Raw genomic sequence first — 14815 nt, forward strand, 5'->3', positions numbered from 1 at the left:
AGAGCTGCCCTAAGGGCGCATGCTGGATGTGCTGCGCTTCCCCAGGGCCCTCTCCTTGCCTGGCCAGCCCGGCTGGGTGAAGGGTGTGGGGCAGTCTGTCTACCCCTCCCCCACTATTTAGCAGGCCCAGCAGGTGGGGGAGAGCAAGCCTGAGACCTGCACGGGAGGAAGCCTGGGGCTGGAGGGCAGCTGGCACAGAGCAAGCACCATGCAGCAGGGAGGCGCTTCGCATGCACCTGCACCCTTGACCTGTGGGCAACCAGAGCCCCAGACCCGGAGCATGCAGTGGGGGCTTCTTTCTGTCAGACTCAAAGAGGGCTGCTCTCCTGGGTGTCCATGTGAGCTGAAGGAGCATGAGGGAATGGGTGCATGAAGAAACGAATGAATGAACGAATGAGTGCTCTCCCCCATGGTGGCATCAGTAGCACCTTCCTCATCAGTGCAGGTAATGCACCAGGCCCAGGCACACATAGTGCTCAGTAAACACCGCTGGTGTTGTCATCACAGTTGAAGGAGCACATTTCAAGGAGCCTTCGTGGTGGCAGTGGTGAGAGGCAGTTGGAAGGTGGGAGGTGGTGGTGGAGGAAGAAGGAATTCGAGGGAAGGACTCCGGGGTGATTTCTCAGGAGGTCTTGGCAGAACGAAGCTGTCCTGGGGATCCGAGTCACCTTTTCCATGTCACTGCTGAGGGAAGGACAATGCTGCCCTGTGTCTCTGATGCTGGACTAGGTGTGGCCAATAGCATGGCTGGCCAGTGGTCAGTCCACTGGCTTCTCCTCTTCCTGCTCCCATTCCTTTCCTCCATGTTGATGGAAAATCTCCTGCTGGGTCTGGGAGCCCAGGGGTGCTGGGCAGACCTGACAGCAGGTCCTGACCACTCGCCAAGGCATCTCATGTCCATTGCGGCCTTGACTCTCACTGCCAGTCTGTGGGTGGACCCTTCCTCAACTGTTCCTGTTCTACCTGGCACTCAGCACTTAGGGGCTTGAGATAGTGAAAGTTTCCACGTGTTCTCTCTCACTTCTGGGTCCCTTGGTGGCCTGGCCCCTTGACCTGGCACGATTGCCTCTGTCCCTTGCCCATTGACCGACTCCTCCTTGTCCCTCGAGACTTAGACCAAAGTCGCCACCTTTGGGGGTGGCTGTGGTTCATCCTCTGTCCTCTTGAGCTCCCTCCTCCTGTCTTAACTTCAGGACTCATCACCTGGACTATAGATGAGGAGCCCATCTTAGATCAGATTCCCCCCAAAGGGAACTTGTACGAGGATTTGGGTGCAGACAGACTATGCTGAAGATGATCTGGGAGTGAAGGATGGAGAAAGTGAGGCAGGAAAGGAGGACATGCCCACAGAGGTGTGTGGTATCAAGGTGGGCCTGGGGAAATGGGGGCTCAGCTCCCCTGCAACCCCTGGGAAGTCTGAACTTCTGCATATCCTGGGCGCCCAGATCTAGCAGGCCCTGCAGAGTAGGAGAAAGTGCTGAGGCAGGAAGCAGACAGGCAAGGTGTGGTGCTGTCAGGCTCACCTGCTACTGTCCCTGCAGCTATGGCTAAGGCCAGTGGGTTCGGGGGTATGGTCCTGGCCCCAGAGACATTCCTATAGAAGCCCTAGAAGATGGGAACCATGGTTCTATTTGTCCTGGCTTAGAAAATGTCAACTGACTTTGAAACCAAGGGACAGAGAGCCTAAGGGACTCAGCTATGGTCAGCGTCTCCACCTGAGAACTTTCCCTCCTCTGGGTCTCAGGGGACTTTCTCTCCATGACCCACCCTTCTCAGCTTTGACAGTCCCCAAAACTAGGCTGCGCTGAGTGAAGGGAGGGGCCTGGACTGAGTTCCTGGGTGGAATGTCCCCTTCTCAGAGACCACGAGGGCAGTTCCACCATGTTCCTTGGCCACAACTCTGCTCCAGCTCTGCTGTCTCCTTTATCCAGTCAACCATGCCTCTAAGTATGGAAGAAAGGAACTTAAGGGGGTTTCAGACCCCGGGAGCTGATGGGGGCAGCTGCCCTAAAGGGGTAGACAGGGAGTTAAATGGACCATTCACAGGCCCTTTGAACTAACAGCACCACAGCATCAGTTAGTTACAATAATGACAGCTATAATTTATTTAGTACTTCCTATGTGCCAGGAACCAAGCTAGGGCTTGTAGATAAGATCTCATTAAATCCTCACAAAAAGCCATTGGGATGGGAGGTCGTAACCCAAGAAAAACTCAAAGAAACTCGATTCTGGGCTGGGCATGGTGGCTCACAACTGTAATCCCAGCACTCTGGGAGGCTGAGGCAGGTGGATTGTCTGTGCTCAGAAGTTCAAGACCAGCCTGAGCAAGAGTGAGACTCCGTCTCTAAAAATAGCTGAGCGTTGTGGTGGGTGTCTATAGTCCCAGCTACTGGGAAGGCTGAGGCCAGAGAATCACTTGAGCCTAAGACTTCAAGGTTGCTGTGAGCCATGACGCCACGACACTCTACCAAGGGCAACAAAATGTGAGACTCTGTCTCAAAAAAAAAGAAAAAGAAACTTGATTCTGAGGTCCCTCTGTGTGCAGGGTTTCCTTCCCTCTATTAAGACAAGACTCTCCTTCCTTTAAAATATCTTCATGGCTAAACCAGAATGGTTGGGAGAGAAGGGCTTTCTCAAGTGAGAAAGGACTCAGAGACAAGCTGTCAAAGAGCTGATGCAAAAACTCTCGGATCTGCTGGAACTACCACGCAAACACCCCACGTGTCATTTTTTTGTCCCTCGAGCTGGGTCCTAGAGTCTGGTCCTAGTCCCAGCTCTGTCGCTGACTGGTTGTGTGACTGTGGATTGGTGCCTGAGCTCTCGTCTCTCAGCTTAGGAACTAAGGCTGTGTTCACAAGGGCCACACGTCCGCTGTCACTCGGCACAGCCTGTGTGTGTGGCTCCACCCAAGCACTACGTGCACCTACCCTGGAACCCCCACACTCGGTGTGTTTGGTATTATTACCTCCACAGATGAGAAATCCGGGCCTCAAAGGAGGTCATGGGGCTGGGCATGTGGTGGAGCCGAGATTCACACCCAGAACAGGGATAAAGGAGGTTTGCAGGCCCAGGTAGCAGAAACTAGTGAAAATTTTCTACAGGGCACAAGCCCTGGATATGAATCAGACCAACTGATTTCTTTTTAACTGACTTTTATTCTTTTCTTTTGTACTTTTAAAATTGTGGTGTAATATACCATTTTAGCCATTTTTAAGTGCCCGATTCCGTGGCATTAAGTACATTCACAATGTCGTACACACATCACCACTGCCGATTTCCAGGACTTTTTCATCAACCCAAACAGAAACTCTGTACACATTAAATGATAATGGCCTGTTCCCTCCTCCCTCCAGCCTTTGGTAGCCACTATTCTGCTTTTAGTCTCTAGGAATTTGACTATTCTAGCTATCTCATGTAGGTGGGATTATATAACATCTGTCCTTTTGTGTCTGGCTTATCTCACTTCACTTGTTTTCAAGGTTTACCCTCGCAGTAGCGTGTGTTAGAATTTCATTCTTTTCTAAGGCCGGACAATGTCCCCTTGTATGTACATAGCACACTGTCTCTCCATTCATCTGTTGATGGACATTTGGGTTTCTCCCACCTTTTGGCTACTGTGAATAATGCTTCTATGAACATGGGTGTACAAATATCTGTTCAAGTCCTGCTTTCAATTCTTCAGTGCATGTACTTAGAAGTAGAATTGCTGGGCCATGGTAAGCCCCAGTTGTTTTAAATTACTGTCTCTCTATGCAATATTCAAATTCTGGGAAGAGTGATTGGCCTTACTCAGGTCACATGACCACTCTTTGGCCAGGAAAGTCTGTGTGCACTGGCAGACAGCGTCCAAAGACAATCCAGTGGGGGAAGAGAGCGCCTCAAAGTAAGGTTGCTGTGCTGATACCAGTAGAAGTGTTGGTTGTTGGTAGCTGCCTAAAACCACAGCTGTTCTGCAAATGGAATATAATAGCTAACCTCTCTTTGCAGTGCCCTTGAAATCATGTGTATGGTGAGACTTTGAAAAATATGATATACTCTCATATAGAGGGTCCCTGTGAGACCACAAAATGTTAGCTGGGAAGAAAGCCATGGTGCCAGGATGCAGCCAGAAGCTTCCATCTCTCAGATGCAATGACCAAGCTTCATGACCTGCTTCTCCCTCGGCCATGGTTGCTCTGGCCCCTAGCTTCTTCCTTGGACACCATCCCTAATCCAGATCTTTGACTCTCCAGAATAAGACCTCATTGCCTTCAAGCAGCAAACAGCCTAGGGGCAGAGATATATGGCTAATTGTGTCTGTAATGGTAAAGTGTGATGGCTTCTGGAACACAAGCAAGCACGAGGCCTGTGGTGCTATCCAGGTGGGAGAAGGAGTTTTGATCAGTCATTTATTCAACAAGTGTTCAGGGAGGGACCAGTACCTGCTCGGAGCTGTTAGATGCAGATGCAGACGCAGTCTCTCCTGCACAGCTAGCAGTCCAACCTGAGTCTCCACCACCCCAACCAGGAGTCTGCATCCTATTCTGAAAGTCCATGAAGTGCCACCTCCTTCCTGAAGCCTGTTGGGACTTCCCCCAGCCCATAGTGATCATTCTAAACTTCTAAAACTTGTTAGTCCAGGTCTCTGAGAAGCAGACAGCAAATCGAGATGAAACATGAGAGGATTTTGTTAGGGAAAATGGCTATGTGAGACAAAAGCGGGAGGGAGCTGGAAAGACTGAAAGAGCTGTCAGACCTCCGCAGGAGTCTGACCCCAGATGAAGGACGGGGAAGGGGAGGTTAGGTCAAAGCAGCCTGTGCACTGTAAGGGAGGTTTGGCAAGGCTGCCAGGGAGTCCTCAGCCAAAGCCTCCTCCTGTCAGAGGAGTTCACTGTCTCCCAGGAAGGAGCCTGCCCTAGTAACCCTGCTGTGCTCAGCCATGGGCTGGGAGTGGCCCATGGGAAATGTGGCCTCAGCAGTGATGGATTTCAGAGGAGGGCGGCTGGAGCCCATAGTTAATTACATTTCCTATCACTAGAGGACTGGGCTCATTCTCATTGGCTGCCCCAAAGCTCTGGGCTCTACAAATTATATCTTCAATGTGATGCTCATGCAAAGGTTACTTTCAAAAATTCATTTATTTATTTAAGAAGTAGAGATAGGGTCTCACTATGTTGGCCTTGAGCCGTCCACCTGCCTTAGCTTCCCGAAGTGTTGGGATTACAGGCGAGAGTCACCAGGCCTGGTGGTAAAGAATGCTCTCTGCACTCATGAGTTTTTTTAGGTTTATTTTGACCTCTCCATTGGCCTGTGAGCTGCTCCAGGGCAAGGATACCATCATAATCCTTTATCCATCCAACCACCTGCCTATCAATCCGTCCTTCCACTTATCTTTTTCTGGATGTGTTTACTTGAGCACCTGTGTCCCGGGCACTAAGGGTGCAGGGTGAACAAGATGACCCTCAAGGAGCTTGTAGCCTGGGGAGGAGAGGCGTGTAATAATCAATCAGGCTGCAAACAGGGAGTTTATAGGCAAAAGTCAAGTGAGTTTCTATTTCCCCTTCACGCCACTTACACTTCTCCCCACACCAGGAGGGGGTTTTCTCTGAAAGGGCAGCTGTCTCTAGGGGACAGCTCCTGCCCTGTGAATCAGCCCAGGCTCGGGAAGAAAGCTCAGCCTCCAGGAGTGGCAGCAAAGACACAGCCCCTGGATTCTCCAGGGAACTGCTTCCTGTCACTTCCTTGAGATAAGAGAAGACTGAGGGCAGCCTCTGCTCAGAGCAGAGACACCCTCAGCACTTCCCCCAGCGAATGTCAGTGGAGGGCCTGCCTGAGCTCATTCCCCCATGGGGCTTTATATGTTCCATGAAATACAAAAAAAAAACAAGTTGTTTTCAAGAGGGGTCTCTGTGTGTCCCCACAGAGAAGTAAATTAAAATATGCTGAATGAATGTGGAACTGGACACAGAGAGAATGAAGGCAGCCCAGGCTGTGATGACATCGTCATTTTCCTCTTCACTAAGTCAGCTGTGAGCTAAGTGCGTTCCATGCAGACTCTGGGTGAATCCCTACCACAGCCCAGTCAGGGTCCCCACTTTACAGAGGAGGAAACTGAGGCTCAGAGATGGAAAGGAACGCGATCAATGTCATACCACCAGTAAGTGGTAGAATCAGGATCTGGTCCCCAAATCGTTTCACCCCCAGAGCCTGTGCTCTTAGCCACCCCCCCAAAACTGCCCATGAGATGCCTGTGCTGGTGGTTTGTCTTTCGGTTTTGCAGGTGGAGCGTGACCTCAGCCACTGGCGAGCGGCCAGGCTGTAACCAGGGTACAGAGTCTGTGTAGTGGTAGTCAGACTATCTTCACAGCACTGGCTGTGTCTGTAGCTACAGAGCCCATGGCAGAATTGGGGTGCTGATACCAACAAAAGTTGTGGCAAATCACACTCCTTCCCATATATAGGAGTTACACACAAGGTTACGTATAAGGTAAACATGATTCCAAATCCCATAGAAAGCTACTACCTCATTGGATTTTAAAGCCTGAGGGGCTAGAGAAGGGCAAGAGAGCAATTATCACTGCTGCACCAGAAAGGAAAGTGAGACATAGAGAATGTGGCTGACTTGTCCAAGGCCACACAATGGAGCAGGCTCTACAGCTGAGTTTTCTGAGTCCTTTCCTTGTCTTCTGCAGAAGCCCAGGGCTCTCTTGAAGAACCAGAGGTTCAGGAATACAATCCCGCTAAGAACCATGACGGGAACTATCAGATACTTACTGTTTTTGTTATCAGCCAGCAAAATGTTAAGTGCTTACCATTCACTGGCATGGTGTCAGCATATACACAAGGTAAGAATTTACGCGTTACCCCTTCCAAGGACATGTGGCAGTAAAAGGGGCATCAGATGAGACAGGTGTTTTTATGTTGTGGGGTCACCACCTTCTGTGACTAGGTCTGAGAGCTCAGCTCTGCTGGACAGACAGTCAGGAGAAACGTGAGGGAGGCGTGTGAGAAAGCTTAGCAGGGTCCTGCTGTCACACAGTCATTGTGAGCGGCCTGGGTGTGGAAACCCACCTTCTAGGTTGCTTTGGCTTCTGCCCTCTCTCTGGCCTTTCCTGACACCCTCATCTTTGAGTGAATGGTCCGGTCCAGAGCTGCCATTCTTGGGAGCCCTCGGTCAGCCTCCCGGCCTGGCTCCTGGGATGCATGCCCTGGGGTGCACGCACAAGCTGCTGCCTCTGGAGCCTCCTTCCCAATTTCTCCAAGGGGCTTCATCTTCCTCATTGTGTTCCCAGCATCAGCCCCAGCTCTGCTCAGCCCACTCCTGTTCCTTCAAGCTCTGAGTTCAAGGGTGGAACTATTCATGAGCAGATTTCTGTTTTCTTGTCAAAGCCAAAAAAAAGACATCAAGCTGTCAGAGAGACTTTTCCAACACTCAGCTCTGACTGGAGGGTGCCACAATGGTCTTTGATTTCTTTGCTCTATGACAAATTGGCCAAACACAGGATTGTAATTCATTTGGGGGTTGGAAAAATAAGATCTCTCCTCTGAAGAACAGGACAGCTCCGAGTCACCTAAAAGCATGTCACTGTGCATTGAGCACCTGTGCGTGTGCAGCTGGGGCGGAGCAGCAGGGACGCCACTAGCAACAATAGCTGACATTTACGCAGTGCTCACTGTCTCCCAGGCGGTCTGCTGCATCTTTGCATAAGTCACCCCACTTAATCCTCACAGCACGAGGAAGGTAACGTCACCATTCCCATTTTACAGGTGAGTAAACTGAGCTGTTAACCAGTAGAACTAGGATTTGAACTCTGAGCTGTTAGCCACAAAACCAACATTCTCACAGTGGAGCTGGAGATCCACCTGCCTAGGAATTTGCCGGGGTGCTTGATAAAAATACACCATCCAAGGTCCTGCCCAGCCTTACAGAATCAGAATCTCAGAGAATAGGGCCAGGAAGCCATCATTGGCAATCTTTCCAGGTGGTTCTTATGTATAGAAAGTTTGAAATCCAGTGAAATTCATTCAGTGGGGAGAAGGGAGCTTGTGGGGTAAGGGTGGAGCTTAAGTTGAGAAGCCTCCAGTGGCATAGGGTCCTACGTGATATGCTAAGGGCTTGTACTTTGTGAGATGGGTGCTCATTGGAGAGCTCCCCCAGGCAGCTGTCCCAACGCTCTGCCTGCATTAGCAGTGGCCTAACCATCTAGCTCCCCAGACCCAAGCCTGAGCTACCCAAGCCCCCAGGAGAGTCCTCACAGGGATGACGTCTCCACTGTCAAGACTGTGGCCAATTCATCCTGAGGACAACTGAGCTCTCCAACTGCCCAGTCCCTCCTTTGAGAAGCTGTCCCTTTGCAGCAGAACTTACCTTGATGTGCCCAGATTCCTTTCGCTGCCCTTCTTACCAGGTAATTGGCCCCTGAGAGGATGCTTCAGTTGAGCTAGTGATGGGGACCTCCTGGCTGGGGTGCTGGTTGACACAGCTGTCTTCTGAGGCACATTTGGAAACACAGAACGGTGGCATGTGGCCAGGTGCCATGGGACACATGGCAAGTCAGGCAGGACCTTTCTGACTCACGGAGGAAGCAGCAGGTGGCCTTTGAGATACAGTGAAGCAGAACAAGAGCTCCTGGCCTGGAAATGCCAGCAGGTGGGTGGGGGCAGGCTGCTGCTAAGCTCTGGGGTTCACTTGGCCCCATCACAGACCTCCAGAACATGCTACTGCCTCAACATCACCCCAGGAAATGTGTGGGACCCACTTACAGCCCACATACCCTCAGTCCTTGTGACTCAACTGACCCCCACAGCAACCCTCGATATTATTTTTAACCTGACATTCTCCTGATCTGGGTGGGCTGGGGACCAGATTTGCCTGGACAACTCCAGTCGTAGGGCTGGTCCCAAGCAGGAAGGAAAGAGTACTCTTCTTGCCACCTCTAAAAGCTTCTTCCCTGCAGGGAGCTGAGAGGGAGAGGCTGGGTCTGTCCACGCAGTGGCTGCCTGACTGGTCATCCTCAAACTGACCTGCATCGCCACCCCTTTCCCTGACTCCCTGACTTCCCCGCCAGTCCCATTTTCTCTTTTTGTTGTTGTTGTTTGTTTTCAAAGACAAAGTCTCATTTTGTCGCCCTTGGTAGCGTGCTCTGGTGTCACAGCTCACAGCAACCTCCAGCTCTTGGGCTTAAGCGATTCTCTTGCCTCAGCCTCCAGAATAGCTGGGACTACAGGCGCCCGCCACAACGCCTGGATATTTTTTTGTTGCAGTTTGGCTGGGGCCAGATTTGAATCCGCCACCCTTGGTATAGGGGGCTGGTGCTCAGTGGTATATTCACTGAGCCACAGGTGCCACCCCAGCCCCAGCACCCCATGCTGGTAACATCTCCAGGCCAGGAGGGAAGGCAGCCCTGAGCTTGTGGAAGCAGCCCCGATCTCTTTCCAGTTCTCCTGTGCTCCCGCCCACCAGGCACCTCCTCCTCATGTCCTCCGGGATGCAAACGACACAGACCGGCAAGCGCTCGGTCTGCTGGGCAATGGCAGATCCAGACGGCAAGTCCTGTTCCTTCTCCATCTGGCTTTCTCAGTGAACTTTCCACTGAACTCCTTCCAGCCCTGCTGGCAGCTTCCCTACCAGGAGGACCCAGTGCCAGAAAGAACAGGATAATTGCCTCTCGTGTTGTGCATGCAGAGTCCTCATTAACATGTCCCCGGAGTGGCATTTGCAGCCCTCTGTCGCAGCAGCCCGCCATTGAAAAGCACGAAATTCGTCACCCTCAGATTCTCCACTGTCTTGAAAGAGCCAATTAGCCCTGTGTTTTTTGGCTCATTCGGAAAGTCACACTGTTGGCACGGGTGATATTTACAGAGAAGAGGTTTCTCTATCGATTTGCTCACTCAATGGCACATTGCAGTAGGCCTGGCTCCATCAGCCTCCAGTTTTCATCGTCTGTTTGGCACAAGGAAGCAATGTTTCTAATCCGAGGAGATGAGGGGCAGAGAGGGGCATATGCACAATCAGAAGACCTGCATTTTACCAATGGCTGTGCTAAGGGGTAGGCAAATCCGGACACTTCCAAATGCCATTTCTTCACTTACAAAATGAGGGGGTTGGTGCTCATGTAATCTTAGAGCTCATATAGTCCACTGGTTATCATGCAGATAAGTGAACAGTGGGCATTCAACTCACCCAAGGTCATGAGGCCAGGTAGTGTGAAGAAGACTTGGGACCACAGCATTCAGACTTTCAGCCTCCTAGATTGGGTGAGATTAGATGAAGGATGGAAGCATTTTAGGACGGCCAAGACATAGCAAAGGGATCATACCCTCTGCACACACAGGGGAGACTTCTTTACATCAGAGATTCCAGGGCTTGGATTAATGGTTCTCATCTCAGAGTGATTTTGCTCTTTAGGGGACATTTTTGATTACCACATCTGGGGTGGGTAAGAAGGGTAAAGGGAAAAGTTCTGGGATCTAGGGATGAGAGGCCAGAATGCACACAGCATAGGACAGTACCCATGATGGAGATGATCAGGTCCAATGTGGCAACAGTGTTCAGGTTGAGATCCCAGTTGGACACGGCCCCTCCTCTTCTACCAGTATTTCCTGGAAGATTTTTGTTTTGTGTTGTTTTTCTGCCATACACAATGTTTTTGGTGAGATTCCGCAGAGTTTTAAACATTTTTACTTCCTTACTTTCAGCTGCAAAAGAACTATATTGTTTTGCTCATCTTGTTACTGATGCTGATTTTTTAAATATGACTTTTTCAGTAGACATATAGGTCATCCATGCTCATTTTACGGAACTTAGAAAATTCATAAGGGCACATGCAAAAATCAATTAGCCATTGGTATCTGGTATTTTCCCAAATTACCTAATTGAGCAAATCTAGCTTCTCCTTTTCTGTGACTTTTCTCAACAATTCTGTGTCTTGCCCCCTTTACTGCCTGTCAAAGTCTCACCCTCATTTCCATGACTTCAAATAGCTCCTCCTCCAAAAAGCCTCAGAGATCTCTCAGGACCTCACTGGAGCTGGAAGCAAACTCTCCTGTCTCTGTGTTCCTACAGTACTTGTGCTTTGGAGCTCACAGGTGTCGACTTTGACACTTTTTTTGGTACTTTGTTACATGTAAATTCCTTGAGAGTAGGGTTCCAATTTGGGTCTATTGGCTGTATGTCCTGCTTCCCTTTTCTCTCTCTCACCCACACCTATTCACTCAAACACAGAAACATACATGCTATGGTGGATGCATAGCACCTAAGATGGGCTCCATCTTTCTTTTTTCTTTTTAAAAAAATTCTGATTAAAATGAGGGTACTGGCTCGGCACTGTAGCTCAAGTGGCTAAGGCGCCAGCCACATATACCTAAGGTGGCGGGTTCGAATCGAGCCTGGGCCTGCCAAACAACAATGACGGCTGCAACCAAAAATTAGCCGGGCATTGTGGCGGGCGCCTGTGGTCCCAGCTACTCGGGAGGCTGAGGCAGGAGACTCGCTTGAGCCCAGGAGCTGGAGGTTGCTGTGAGCTGTGATGCCACAGCACTCTAGCCAGGGGGATAGCTTGAGGCTCTGTCTCAAAAAAATAATAATAATAAAATAAAATAAAATGAGGGTACTAATGTTGAGGTTACATTGTTTTTGTTTCTAAGGTAAAGTTCAAGTGTGGTTGAACACTCTCACATTGTGCACTTTGGCTGAGATCCTGCCCTCCCTCCTCCCCATTCTCCCTCACTAGAGTATAGCCATATTTCTCCTTCATGTGGGCATGTAGTTGTTTATATACTGGTTTCATATTAGCATTGAGTGCATTGAATACTTGGTTTTCCATTACTGAGATACTTTACCAAGAAGGATGTGTTTTAACTCCATCCAGCTAAATACAAAAGATTAAAAGTCTCCATCTTTTTTATGGCTGAATAGAACTCCGTGGTATACATATACCACAGTTTATTAATCCATTCATGGGTTGATGAGCACTTGGGTTGCTTCCATGTCTTGGCAATTGTGAACTGAGCTGCAATAAACATTCAAGTGTAAATGTCCTTATGGTAAAATGATTTTTTGTGTGTATGACAGAGTATCACTTTGTTGCCTTTGGTAGAGGGCCGTAGTGTCACAGCTTACAGCAACCTCAAACTCTTGGGCTCAAGCGGTTCTCTTGCCTCAGCCTCCTGAACAGCTGGGACTACAGGCGTCCATTATAACACCCCAGCTATTTATTTAGAAATGGGATCTCACTCTTGCTTAGGCTAGTCTCAAACTTGAGCTCAAGTACTCCACCCACCTCAGCCTCCCAGAGTGCTAGTAGGATCACAGGTGTGAGCCACCATGCCCAGCTGTGATTTTTTTTTTCCTTCTGGGTAGATACCTCCAATCCTGAGAGTGCAGGATCGAATGGAGGATCTACATTTAGTTCTTTGAGAATTCTCCATATTTGTTCCACAGAGGTTGTGTAAGTTTGCAAACCCACAAGCAGTACAAAAGTGATCCCTTCTCTCCAGCGTCTGCAATTTCAGATTTTGTAATTCTCACTGGGGTTAGGTTAGGTGATATCTCAGAGTGGTTTTGATTTGTGTTTCTCTGATGATTCGGGATGATGAGTATTTTTTCATGTGTTTGTTGGCTATTGGTCTGTCATTTTCAGAGAAATTTCTGTTTAAGTCTCTTGCCCACTTATAAATGGAGTTGTTTGCTCTTCTCTTGATTAGTTTGAATTCTCTGTAGATTCTAGTTGTCAGCCCTTCATCAGATTCATATTATGCAAATATCTTCTCTCATTCTGAAGGCTATCTGTCTGCTTTAGTTGTTGTACCCTTAGCTGTGCAGAAGTTTTTTAGCTTGATCATATTTAATCAATTTATTTTTTATGTTGCTGCAATTGCCAACGGGGTCTTCTTCATAAAATCTTTTCCCAGGCCAATTTTGTCAATAGTCTTTCTGATACTTTCTTCTAGGATTTTTATTGTTTCATGTCTTTTTTTTTTTTTAGACAGAGTGTCACTTTGTTGCCCTGGGTAGAGTGCCTGTCTCTCTCTATATATATTGAGACAGAGTCTCACTCAGTTGCCCTGGGGTTAAGTGCTATGGCATCATAGCTCACAGCAACCTCAAACTTTTGGGCTCAAGTGATCCTCTTGCCTTAGCCTCCCCAGTAGCTGGGACTACAAATGCCTGCCACAACACCTGGCTATTTTTTTTAAAGAGGTGGATTCTCACTCTTCCTCAGGCCGGTCTTGAACTCATAAGCTCAGGCAATCCACCTGTCTAGGCCTCCCAGAGTGCTAGGTTTACAGGTATCGTGTCTTAAATCTAAATCTTTTATCCAGTGAGAGTCGATTTTTGTCAGTTGCGAGAGGTGGGGGTCCAATTTCAGTCTTTTACACATGGCTACCGGTTCTCCCGGCACCATTTATTAAATAGGGATCTTCCATTTTCTTTCCCCTCCTGACATCACCGTGCTCATTCCCCAACTAAATACCCGCCCTTTAGTACTTAGTCACAGAAGCACTTGAGTAATCAGTGGCTTTGTTGCTCCATCATTTACAATTGTTCAAGAGCCTTGACTATGTGAATTTTGAGAACAGTTATTATTCTAACAAAAGTGAATATTTGAACTTAAGTGGTTCCTATTCTGTGTCAGGCATTATTGGAACAGAGGCTTATGGCAATTTTTTGATTCAGTCATATCTGTGAAAGAGGTATAATTGAGGCCTTTTTACAAATGTGAACACTGAGACTTAGCAAAATGACCTAACCTACCCAGCTAATAAGAGGAGGCACAGGATTTAACCCAGGAGTGCCTCTCTCCAGCCCTATGGCATTCACCTGCCCCTGCCTACCTCTGTTTCTTCAGGGAGAGCCAGCAGATGGGTGCATCAGCATCTGTGGTCCGAGGGGGCACAGGCCAGGCAAAGGGAGGTCACAGAGCCCAGCCCAGGTCTTTGGAGTGGGAACCTCTGTGCACCTGTGTGAGCCACTAGAGAGCTTCTCAGACAATGAGTGTGCAGTCCAAGACCCCAGGAGGTACAGCACTGCTTTCCAGTGCTTCGTACCAGTGTCATATGGCAGGCTGGTGACAGGGGCTGACCCCACAGACTGGAATGCCAGCATCCTGCATCCCCCCTTCCCAGCCAGACCTGGCCCTGCTCTCCAAGGTTCTGAAGTCTCGTTTCTGATATTTCGTGAAGGGTTCTCCCTTCTTTCATGATGCAGAGGACCAAGTATAGGCTCTGGCTCCAGTTCAGCTTCATCTCAAGCCAGTCCTGCCAATGATGTGATCTTGAGCAATTTGTTTGCCTTCTTAGAGCCTCAGCTTCTCCGTCTATAAAAGGGGAAGTATGATACCCAAACTTGAAGCACTGGGATGAGGATTCAATGGATGATGGAGAGACTGACATGTTTGTTGTAGATGTTCACAAATCTCTCTCCTCCTTTCTAGCAGACAGGGGAGATGGTGAGAGGGCAGTTGAAGAACATGTGAAGTTGCTGGGAGGGCAGGCAAGGAGTGACCCACTGCCACCTACAGCCCTGCTCTGGTCAATGGCAGCCTCACTCAAACATGCTTAGCCATTGGTGCTGATTAAACTGGCTGTTATAAACCTCTATGTGTACATGGGATCAGCTTCACTTCATTTCCATAAGGTGAAGGAACCCACCATGGTGTGGCCTCAGGCAAGTCACTCAATTTTCTCATATGTAAAATGGGGATGTTGGTATCATATTGGGTAGCGTGGATGTCCACATAGATCCTGCATGGGCTGTGAAAGGCTCAGAGCCATGCAGGATGTGCTCTGTTCATGGTTGTTATCACCACTCTGGGCCATGGATTGAGTTCCCAAC

Source organism: Otolemur garnettii, unplaced genomic scaffold (genome assembly GCF_000181295.1).
Source record: "Otolemur garnettii isolate 467f Iridium unplaced genomic scaffold, OtoGar3 scaffold00021, whole genome shotgun sequence".
Lineage (NCBI taxonomy): Eukaryota > Metazoa > Chordata > Mammalia > Primates > Galagidae > Otolemur > Otolemur garnettii.